Source organism: Galeopterus variegatus, unplaced genomic scaffold (assembly GCF_000696425.1).
Source record: "Galeopterus variegatus unplaced genomic scaffold, G_variegatus-3.0.2 Scaffold5537, whole genome shotgun sequence".
Classification (NCBI taxonomy): domain Eukaryota; kingdom Metazoa; phylum Chordata; class Mammalia; order Dermoptera; family Cynocephalidae; genus Galeopterus; species Galeopterus variegatus.
Genome location: NW_007731648.1, coordinates 118,190 through 123,943, shown reverse-complemented (window position 1 = coordinate 123,943; position 5,754 = coordinate 118,190). Strand labels below are relative to the sequence as shown.

Sequence of the window (5,754 nt, the reverse complement as noted above, 5' to 3'; positions counted from 1 at the left end):
GACACAAGATAATTTTTTAAAAAGGAAGAGGAGAGAAGGAGAAGGTGATGGAGAATGTGTCACCTCCCAGTCTGCATGACTGGGAGAAACGTGAGTGATGTCATTAACAGAAATGAAAAAGTCCAGAAGTTTGTTGGAGAGAAAAAGTGAGTCCAATTTCACTTATGCTGCACTTCAAAGCACTAACAGAACCATCAGGTGGGACTGTCCCAAGAAATATATTTGCAGTCATCACTAAAAAGTTGAAGCTTTTAGAAAGAATGTGGTTTCCAGAGAAGGAAGTGGAGCAGGAGCACAGAGGACATGCTGGAGCTGGACCGTGATGTGCTGGCTCTGAGTCAGCAGAGCCCCAGAGAGAAGCAGCAGGTGCACGGCCTGCAGGGAAATAGTTTTAAAGAGAAGTAAGTAATAAGGGGCGTAAAATCTGGCACGAAAGTCAATGTGAATAAAGACAGGGAAAATGCCACGATGTGGGTAAGGAAAAGATCATTGGTGACTTTAAGGAAAGTGGTTTCAGCAGTGTAGTGGGAACAGAAGTGAGATGAGAGAGAATTTGGGAAGAATGTTGCACTGAGTAGAACCTGTGAACATTTACTGAAAAGTCTATGAAGTAATAACCATCAGCGTTTTATAATAATTGCAGTGTTTCTAAATGGAATGCAACTTGCGCTAATGACTCAGGAGCAGTAACTAAGAGGTAACAGTAATGGCCATACTGCTGCAATGACACTGTTTCAGCAATGGTAAAGAGAGGAAATCTGCAGAGATTAAATGGAAAAGCTCTTTATATCCATACTTTTCGCAGGAAGGCCCACGATTTTCTCTGAACTAGAAACAATACACATCTGTCTGGGTGCTTTCTGTTTCAACTGAAAAATAAAAATAATAATAAGGATTTAAACCAGACGGTCTAGTAAGGCTCTTTCCAGCACACACAGTGATCGTATGAGTTTATCCATATCTGAGTCAAAATAAAAACAAAAGCAAAGCCCATGGTGAGAAATTATATTAGCAATATGTTCCAACACAAGGCACTCTAGAAAAACAGAAAAACTTAGTGTCGATACCAGTGCTTCGTAATTCAACATTTAATAGTTAGGTATTCAGGCTACCGAAGTTGCGTATATGTTTAAAAATCTCTTGGTAAGACTGGGGGTCTAGCTCTATCTGTTATACAGTACAGTGGTCCCCCTGATCCACAGTTTTGCTTTCCATGGTTTCCGTTACTTGGTTACCCAGTCAACAGCCGTCTGAAAATACTACACAGAAAATTCCAGAAATAAACAATTCATAAGTTTTAAACTGTGTGCTGTTCCAACTAGTTTGATGAAATCTTGCACCATTCCACTGGATCCTGCCTGGCACATGATTCATCCCTTGTGCCCCTTATCCACATCGTCTACGCTACCTGTCCATTGGTCACCTGGCAGCTGTCTCGGTTATCAGACTGACTGTCTTGGTATTGCAGTGCTTCTGTCCAAGTGACCCTTATTGTACTTAATAGTAGCCTCAAAGTGCAAGAGTAGTGATGTTGACACTTTGGATATGCCACAAAGGAGCCAGTGCTTCCTTTCAGTGAAAAGGTGAAAGTTCTCGACTTAATAAGGAAAGAAAAGACAAAATATACTCATATATAAGGTTCAGTACTATGCATGGTTTCAGGCATCCACTGGGGATCTTGGAACATATCCCTCATGAATACGAGGGGTCTACTGTATGCACATTTAGTATACCATAGTGGATACTTATGTATACGTATACACAAATAGATCAATACATTTATACTTAATATTTCCTAATAAGCTCATTGAGGTCCAGACACTTTAACAGAAAAATAATGTTCAATTGAAGCCAAAATATACTCTTTGAATTGTGAAAGAACCTTTTGTTTCTACTATGGCTCTTGTAATAGATGAAGTAAATTAAACTATTCATTCCAACAAAAATTGCCTTTTTTTGTTGTGGTTGTTTATGTTGAAATATAAGCATTAGTCAAACGTTTTGGACAGAAAAGTTCAAAACAGCAACATGATTCCAGTTAAAAGCAAAGTTATGACCAAGCTCACTGAAGACAGTAACCTACATAGAAGCTAGAAAGATACAATTGCATTTGCAGGGAGCTTTTGGGAGCATAGCCTCATTTTCGGCTAACAAAACATAGACCTATTATAGTATCTCAGCTGAAGAAACTTTGCCATTATTTTGCTTTTAATTACAAACTGGTTTTAAAGTAGATGAACCTTTTTTCTTAAAAGTATATATCTTTTCATGGGTGTTAGAACAAAAATATAGAACACATATAATCACACACACGTTTATGATGCTGAATTAAAAAAAAATTGAATAGAGAACTATATCAGAACACTTGGAAATATAAACATCTCCTTGTCATTAACACATACCAGGAGGAATCTCAGATCTGCACTCAAATAATAAAGTAATCATGTAGTTGTATTTATAAAATAAATTGTTTCAATTTATGTTACAGAAAAATACCATCACTTCATTATTTATTTCATAACGTTTTGGAGGTTTTTGTAGCTCTTTAAAATTCCTATACAGCATCTAGGTCAGTCAGGGAAAATGCTACAAATATTATGTTTAAAATATATTCTTCCTCTGACAAACTACTCTGCAGAATTCAAACAGCTTCAGCTGCCTGAAATCCTAAAACACCTTTGTGCTTTTCAAAAATCACATTTCATCAAGGGCATTTATTCTATAGAATTAAAGTTTACTGAATAATAAATATAACTTTAAGTGATGCAAGCTGTCAAAAGTCTTGAATGTCAGAGATAAAGCTGATAGTTCTTCATGATTTTTGCTGCTTTGGAAAAGGAAAAGAAGCAGAAAGACAATGATTAAGTAAAGATGCTTTCACTTTTGAATTTCTTCATCTCTGTATGTTTGTCACAAATAACAACTTAGATATTCTCTGAAGTTAATACTTTCTGGTTCAATGTGAAAATACAGAAAAAGTTAATATACTCATACATAATATGAGGCAACAAAGACTGGAGCATCTTATACGTAGTAAATTTTATTTTCAAATAACCATAAAAGGTATCGAGTTACTCTTCAGATTATAAGATCATGCAAGATGTCAACAGGAAGTTCCAATGGAAAAAAATGTTCCCAACAATTCTAATATGTGAGGAAAAAGTACACAGAAATTCACACCAGGAACTTTCTACATATGGCTAATACCTGGAACTTTTTGCCAGCTTTTTGTTATTTCAGCACAAGGTAAAATGTAAATGCAAAGAAGCAAAAATGAATAACCCAAGGGAAGAGAACTTGTTGAAGTGACACATGATAAGGGAGAGTCAACCATATTTATATTCACAGAAAAATGTAGCAAATGGGGAGTGATGTTAGATAAAAATATCTACTTTGCAGTACAGTTAAACAGAAATTTAATTATGGAAATATTGCTATTTATATCAATATTCATAGATCTTTCCTTGAGTATCATGTACAATTCTGAATTTTTTTTCTTTTCTTTGCTACAGAACCAGGTTTAAAAAAAATGGAAATCTTCCCAGAGGGCATTTAGAATGATATATTAAGTTAGAATTATTATAATTTATTTTGAATATAAGATAAATTGTAATATTCTTCTGGGAAAAAAATATTACAAAGGCAGGTTAGGCATTATAGAAATGTTTAAAGTCAACAGTAAACCATAAAGAAAATAACTCCCTATTTTTGACATTGGCTGTAAAGCAAAGAACTTTGGCTTTGCATCAGATGATTATTATTTTTCAATATTCCGAGTTGGCTCCCAATTACTAAAAATAGAAAACAGATCCAAAAAGCCAATCCAGAGTTTATCTATATGTATGGTTTCAAAGAAAATACAATGACATTCAGTTTGGACTTAGTGTCTTTATTTTATCCTGGTGTCTAGAGACTGGAAAATGTAAAAGGTATTGAATTGCCTCTAAAGTACACAAACTCCCTGCAAGAAAAGCTAGCTTTGTTTATAACATAGTTAAAAATTAAACAGCAAATCTCCATACAAAATTAGGTGTTTATAATTTTTTTTATAACAACCAGTGTTATTCCTAATATTCACTTTAAGAGCCTAGAATGACATGACTCCAAATTTCCATTCCAGAATTTCCCATTTCTAAAACTGTCTACCACAACACCTCTGCTGGTCACACTGCAGCAGCAAATGAGATGATATTTATATGTAACTAACAAAAACATGTTTTGACTCCAAAGAAAGATTATTGTAAAAGAATGTACAATAGATTTTACTGGAATTTTGTGAAGTAAAGCTATTCGCTTTTTAGGTGATGAAAAATCTCCGAGGTTTTGAAGGTTTTTGCTTTGGGTCCTTCATGATGGAGTTTTATCATTATTTGAGGTATCAAAAACCTGCCCCCTGTGTCAGTCAGCATTAAGGTGGCTGGCTGTTCGATCAAAGCACACTGAGGCTCTCAGTCAAGCTTTGTTTGCCCGAGATCAATTTGCCAGAAGTTAGACTAACCCAGGCATTTGGGAGGCGGAAGCTATGGAAATTTAGTTCCCTGCTCCCAACTAAGAAGCCCCTATTTTTCTATCCCTCCAAGCAACAGTGTGCAGTCGCCCAGACTCGAAGACTGCGGGTGCTAGACCTTCCAGCTCTGCGTCACATGCTTTTTTCTCTTCCCACTCACATAATTAGTGCTCCTTTCTTTTACTTTTTAAAAATGTGTCTGTTTCAAATTTGTATTATTTTTTTCGGATGTCTAATTTCAGTGATGATCTTTCCTTCTTTGGTCTCTTCCCTTCTTTGGTCTCTTCCCGCATGTCACATCCCAGACAAATATTTAAAGGTCTGTAAAACCAGGCGAGGATTTGAAATATTTCTATATGAAACTGCCATAGGTGACAGAACAGAGAGAGAAGGCGAAGCTGTAGGACAAGGATTCGAATAAACTGGCTGGAAATGTATTGGAAAATCTACTTAAGTTGCTTCAGCCATGGATGAGGTTTCAGTGAGGCATAAACACTCAAGTTACTGACAAAACCAACATGTTTCAAGATCACTCAAAGTAGTCTACTTGTCATGGTGCATTGCCTTTTTTTTATTAGTAGTAAGTTGCTGTCTCTTTTTAAATTTTTTTTTCTTTTTTAGTATTCAAGAAGCGAAAGCACTTAAGAAAACATTCAAAGTTCTGAGAACACATGTAAGTGAAATATTTAATGTCTGTTATTCATAAAAGTTACATCATTTACATAGGGTTCATTTGTATATAATAAAAATTTCATCATAATGAAAAATTTTCTGGAAGGTATTTTATATGTTAATTTGTTTAACATAGGCTTTGGATATACAGCTAAATAGGAATAATTAAAAAATTCTTTCTTCAAATATTCCCTTTAACAATTAAAAAACCTCATTACTAAATATTTCTTTTTCTTTCTACCTGCTCCTTTGTTTGTAATATCATANAAAAGCCAATCCAGAGTTTATCTACATGTATGGTTTCAAAGAAAATACAATGACATTTTTTTCAGTTTGGACTTTGTCTTTATTTTATCCTGGTGTCTAGAGACTGGAAAATGTAAAAGGTATTGAACTGCCTCTAAAGTACACAAACTCTCTACAAGAAAAGCTAGCTTTGTTTATAACATAGTTAAAAATTAATCAGCAAATCTCCTTATAAAATTAGGTGTTTATAATTTTTTTATAACAACCAGTGTTATTCCTAATATTCACTTTAAGAGCCTAGAATGACATGACTCCGAATTTCCATTCCA

At 34.7% G+C, this 5,754-nt stretch overlaps 1 long non-coding RNA gene across 1 annotated transcript in view; it reads left to right on the top strand.

Moving 5' to 3' along the window:
• The first annotated feature begins 326 nt into the window (after window positions 1-326).
• LOC103605010 overlaps window positions 327-5,754 on the top strand; it is an 8,756-nt gene continuing 3,328 nt past the window's right edge. The window contains exons 1-2 of the long non-coding RNA XR_551768.1: window positions 327-401; window positions 5,129-5,180. This is a non-coding gene — a long non-coding RNA (uncharacterized LOC103605010). The remainder of the gene's footprint in view (window positions 402-5,128; window positions 5,181-5,754) is intronic.